General features: G+C 43.3%; 1 long non-coding RNA gene across 1 annotated transcript in view; it reads right to left on the reverse strand.

The window, feature by feature from the left end:
* Window positions 1-5,396, reverse strand: part of LOC122745449 — a 63,903-nt gene extending 58,507 nt beyond the window's left edge. The window contains exon 1 of the long non-coding RNA XR_006355463.1: window positions 5,267-5,396. This is a non-coding gene — a long non-coding RNA (uncharacterized LOC122745449). The remainder of the gene's footprint in view (window positions 1-5,266) is intronic.
* Between the last annotated feature and the right edge of the window lie 604 nt (window positions 5,397-6,000).

Raw genomic sequence — 6,000 nt, forward strand, 5'->3', positions numbered from 1 at the left:
TAATTGGCTGGCAGCCCTGACTGATAGAATTAACAGATGCTTGTAGAATGGCCAGCCTCCCAGCTTCCGAACACCAAAGGTCACCTGACTGCCCTCACCTGGCTTCCCATCATTATAATTTGGCCAGGCCCACTAGGCTTTGGCTTGAGGTGGGTGGACCACTGTGCCAGCTCAGAGGTGTGGCACCTGAGCCCCAACTAGAACACATGCTGGGGCTTCTAAATCATGATTAATTCTTTACCCAAGGGCTATATTATTTTGGGCTTGTTATCCCCTATCCCTGCCATAGTGCCTGGCATATAGGAGGTGTTTAATAAATGTTTGTTGCCCCCATTTAATAAATGGTCAAAGGATATGAACAGGCACTTTTCACATGAAAAAAATCAAAGCTATCTATACTCACATGAAAAACATGCTCTAAATCATTATTGATTAGGGAAAAGGCTAATTAAAATAATTCTGAGGTACCACCTCACACCTATTAGATTGGCTAATATGACAACAAAATGAAAATATTGGGGGGGCGGCTAGGTGGTGCAGTGGATAAAGCACCAGTCCTGAATTCAGGAGTACCTGAGTTCAAATCTGGCCTCAGACACTTGACACTTACTAACTGTGTGATCCCAGGCAAGTCACTTAACCCCCATTGCCCGAAAAAAAAAAAAAAAAAAGGAAAATGTTGGATGTTGGAGGGGATGGGGGAAAACTGGGACACTAATGCATTCTTGGTGGAGTTGTAAATTGATCTAACTATTCTAGAGAGCAATTTGGAACTAAACCCAAAGGGCTATAAAACTGCTTGCCCTTTGATCCAGCAACACCACTACTAAGTCTGTTTCCCAAAGAGATTTTTTTAAAGGAGTGAGAGAAAAAGGACCTATTTGTATAAAAATATTTATAGAACCTCTTTTTGTAGTGGCAAAGAATTGCAAATTGAGAGGATGCCTCAATTGAGGAATGACTGAACAAGTTGTAGTATGTGATTGTAATGCTATAAGAAATCATGAGCAGGATGCTCTCAGAAAAACCTGGAAAGTCTTATATCAACTGATGCAAAGTGAAGTGAGGAGGTCCAGGAGAACTTTGTACACAGTAATAGCAATATTGTATGATGATCAACTATGAATGACTTAGCTCTTCCCATCAATACAATGAATTCCACAGGACTTATGGTAGAAAATGCTTTCCACCTCCAAAGAAAGAACTGGTGAGAGTGGATAATTTTTCATTTTCTGTATTTTTTGTGTGTGTTTTTCCCTTTGTGTCTGTGTCTTCTTTCACAACATGACTGTTACAGTCATATGTTTTGCATGATTGAATATGTACAACCTAAAGAAAGTCCCTGCCAACCCTAAAATAAATAAATGTCGAATGAATAATCTTTTGTTCTTCCCTCTTCCTTTTCTCCTTTAACAGTTACATTCAATTGGCTATTAAGTCCTGTGTATTCCATCTCTTTTCCCTACTCTGCTAATCCCAGTCTATTGCTCATGGCCCTTACTACCATCCACCTGACCTACTGAAACAGCCTCCTACTAGGCCTTCCATTCTCCAGTGTCTCCTCACCCAAACACCCCCTTGATTCTCTTCTTCATTTTGATGACAAAAAAGTCTTTGTTAACCATGAATCTGCTTGTGTTGCCTCTTCATTTAAAAATCTTCCATGGCTCCCTATTGCCCCTAAGTGAAGTTCAAATCATTTGGCCCATCATTCAAGGCCCTCCAGAATCTGGTACCAATTTATTATTTCACCCTCCTCATCCTACTCCCCTCCACATACTCTGAAACCCAGACAAACTGGGCAGCTCTCTGGTCCTGAAAATCTCCTAAATTCTTCAGCCTTAGCACTTTTGCTTGCTATTTGCTATACCAGGAATCTCTTCCTCTCCTCTCCTTTCCTGTTGAACTCTACCTATCCTTTATAGCCCAAATCAAATGCCACCTCTATGATAATAAGCTTTCTATGACCTCATTTGTCAGTAATGACCTTGCCCTAGTTCATTACTCTTTATTTTGAATTTTTGAATGTCCCTATCATGTAATGATGTCATGCACTATATTTAGCTCCATTTCTCTCTCACCTCAAGTAGGTTGTAAATTCCATGTGGGGAGAGACTGTATCTTGCCTAAACTTTGTATCACATGCCCCTCAGAGCCTAGGACAGTGCTCTGAGTACAAAAGGGGCCTAAACAATCAATAACCATTTATTAAGTCCCCTTCTCTGTAACAGGTACCATACCAATATCTGTTGAATGAATCCTTCCATAGGTTAGCCCTTTAAAAACTTTGACAAAGGGGCAGCTAGGTGGTGCAGTGGATAGAGCACCGACCCTGAAGTCAGGAGTACCTGAGTTCAAATCCGGTCTCAGACACTTAACACTTACTAGCTGTGTGACCCTGGGCAAGTCACTTAACCCCAATTGCCTCACTAAAAATAAATAAATAAATAAATAAGTAAAAACTTCGACAAAGATGTCATCCCTCTCCTTCTCTGTTTGAGGTTCATCTCTAGGTCCTTCAGCCATTCCTTGTAGAATATGCCTTCAAGTCACTTCCACCTCTCTTGGGTGGGGTTTATCCACAACCTTCCTAAAATATGTGTACCCAGAAATGAACATAACACTCTAGTGTAAAGTATAAGAGTAATAGGCAATATTTCTATGCTTTAAAGTTTGCCGAGCACTTTAAAATATTCCATCTCATTTGATCCCCATAACAACCCTGTAAAATTAACACTATTATCATCTTATAGATAAGGAAACTGAGGCTAAAAGAAATTCAATGACCTACCCAGGATCATACAACTAGTTAGTGCCTGAGTTAGGATTTGAACTTAGACCTTTGACTCCAAGACAAATGCTCTAACCACTATGCAAAAAAGTTCTCTGAGATCAGAGAAAGCAGATATCCCTTCCAATTTGTGTTAGATTGTAAATCAATGAAGGTTTTCTGCAGGAAGTGAGCTTTGAGCTATGCCTTAAAGGATGCATAGCATTTTGGCAGATGGGAATTAGGGAAGACACTCCAGACACAAGGAAAGCAGCAAACAAAAGGTGGCAGAATAAGAAAAGTGTTAGGTCATGAGCAACCTGTTTGGATGGAGCATAAAGCATGTGAGGGAGATATTAGGAGACAGGGTTGGGGGGCAGGAGTGGGTCAGAGCAGTTTGTGGATGGCCTTGCCTATCAGGCTAAAGAGTTCAGATTTCATTCCAACAGGAAACATCCTGAATGTCTTCGATGGGGAGTGGGGAGATAGATGTAGCTAAAGCACTGAATTAGGGGTCCTGGGACATTATGTAAAAGATGGGCTGGAAGAAGAGGGGATAGAGGCAGGATGACCAATTTGGAGACTATTCTGATGAAATATAATGAGATTCTGAACAAAGGGGCTGACAGGAAAAATGAAAGAGAAGGTACTTTCTCCAATACCCTCATCCAGGTGGGTGGTGCCTCTACCCATGAAGACTATAACCCCTCCATCCTTTCCCATCCTATTCAATTCTTGTCCAAGTTTTTCCAAGAATCTTCCATCAAATATCAGACCAATACAAAGGAGGCCCTCCTCTGGTTCCATTCTATGAATACCATTGCAGCATTCAGTTTATCCATCTGTTCTATGCCTCACTCTCAGTCATGACCAGAGTACCTCCTTTTCTAATAATACATACAGCATATTCTTCATATCATCATTATTGTAATTTATGATTTTGTGAACCCAGATTTAGAATTGTTTGAAACCTTAAAAATTATTGAGTACTGGGGCAGCTAGGTGGCACAGTGGATTGAGCACTGGCCCTGGAGTCAGGAGGACCTGAGTTCAAATTTGACCTCAGACACTTAACACTTACTAGTTGTGTGACCCTGGGCAAGTCACTTAACCCCAATTGCCTCACACGCACCCCCCAAAAAAGCGAAAAATTATTGAGTCCTCACCTCTTCAAACCTCTTTCATCAAAGAGATGAGGAAAGTGAGGCTCAGAAAAGGTGAGTAACTTGCCCAAGATCACACCATTGAACCTGCATTTGAATCTGGGTCCTCTAACACCAAAATCAGCATCCTGGGGACTTTCTGCAAGCATATCATCATCACCACCACCACCACCATCATCAAAATGCTGCCATGGGCATCTCTCCATCACCCTTTGAATCGCTTGCATATGTGGTTCTCCTGAGATGGTGTTTCATGCTTCTTATGCATAGAGCATCACCTAGAGATCCTAAAAATCGAAGCAATATTATGGAGATAGAATTGACAGGACTCAGTGATTTACTGAATGTGAGGGGCAGAGGGGGAGGGAAAAGTCAAATACAGCATTGAGATTTAGTCTGGAAGTAAGAGGGTTCCATTGACTGAAATTAGAAAGTCAGATATAAGCACCAAGGGTAGCCAGATGATCTGAGAGTCCAAGCTAGGACAGCAGTAACCTGATTCCAAGAGGATATGCCAAAGGGAAACTGGAGCCAAAGAGAGCCAGAGTGCAATTCACAGAGAAGAATCGAAGGCTGATCACTGCCAAGACAGGTTGTCTAGGGAAAGGGTGGAGTGTTTCATTTGACTCCATTTTTAGCAATACTTCTGGGTGTCAGATACATGTCCTGAGGTGTTTTAACAGGACTGTGGCTCAGCATCAGAAGATCTTGGAGTTGAACACACTATAGGCTAAATGAAGAAATCCTCCCCCACCCAACTTCTCCCACTAGAACGGGCTTTTTGTCCTACTGAAGGTTCAATATTTGGGGATCTTCTTCCCACAGCTGCCTGATGTTGCACTGTCAGCAATGGGCTGTCCCAAATTCACAGAATCTCAGAACTGTAAGAGACCTCAGGGACCACCTCACTCAAGCCCTAGTTGAAAAAAGAATTCCCACTCACTCTAGCACCTCCGACAAACGGGCCACATGAAGCAGAGCAGATCTCTCACCTCCTCCTCAGCCAACACACTTGACTATTGTGCTGCCCGGAAGCAGAGCGTAGAAAACAAGGAAGTGGGTTGAAACAACTCTAACAATGAGCTCTGAGCTTCCTAAATGCTCCAATATCCTATAGTAAAGATAGCCTCCTCTGCCCTTCTCTTCAAAGCCCAAATAGATCTCCCCCTCCTTGTTGAGTTACCCTATTCTGTATATTGCTCTTGAAGAGAGAGGAATGGAGCACTGTTAGTCAGGGCACCGAGAGGTGCCATCGATCCATGAGGGTAGGCCAGCGGGGGACTCGGGGAGGTCACCCCTGTTACAAACTGGCTGCAACTAAGCTATTACTTACAGTAATGTGCTCCTTTCCGGGCGAGAGACGCCTGCCACCTCCGATAACAGCGCGAGGCCAGCCAGCAGCGCTGCAGCAATCACAAAGCCTGCTCAGTGCCAGGCCTCTCCCCTTTATGGCAGGTTCAAGCTCCCACACTCATCCCAAAGCCCATTTCCAGCATGACTGGGTACACTTTTCTCTGACAAATGCCTATTGGCCTCCAATCTGTTACCAACCGAAGAGGCTTTTAAAGGAAACATTCATTCAAGGGAAGAAAGAGGCTCTGTCAGTCTGTCAGCGAGGGAGGGAGAGGTTTTGTCAATATAAATACATGTGCCTGTGTGTGAGTGGGGGGAGGGGCTCAGTGTGGGGATCAGGGTGACTCTGGGTGTTGGTGTGGCTCTCTGGGGATCCAAGAGCCTCTCACTGTTTGTGTCAGTGTGTATGCACGTGTATCGGTGTCTGTGTGGAGAGCAGTGTGATCGTGTATGTCACTTTGTGTCTCAGTGAACCAGTCTGCCAGTGTATAGGGCTGCATATGTATCCATGTGTCTCCGTGTATGCCTGGGTGTGTCTGTGTGCATCAGGATGTCTATCAATGTGCCAATGTGTTACATATGTGGACTTTATATGTCAATGTATATCATTCATCTCTGTGCACTGCTGTGTTTGCTTGGTGTCATTAAGGATCAATGTGTTTGTGTGTCCATGTGTATTTGTGTATCAGCGGGTATTGATTGCGTGTCAACATG

This window comes from Dromiciops gliroides, chromosome 3, assembly GCF_019393635.1.
Source record: "Dromiciops gliroides isolate mDroGli1 chromosome 3, mDroGli1.pri, whole genome shotgun sequence".
Taxonomy (NCBI): domain Eukaryota; kingdom Metazoa; phylum Chordata; class Mammalia; order Microbiotheria; family Microbiotheriidae; genus Dromiciops; species Dromiciops gliroides.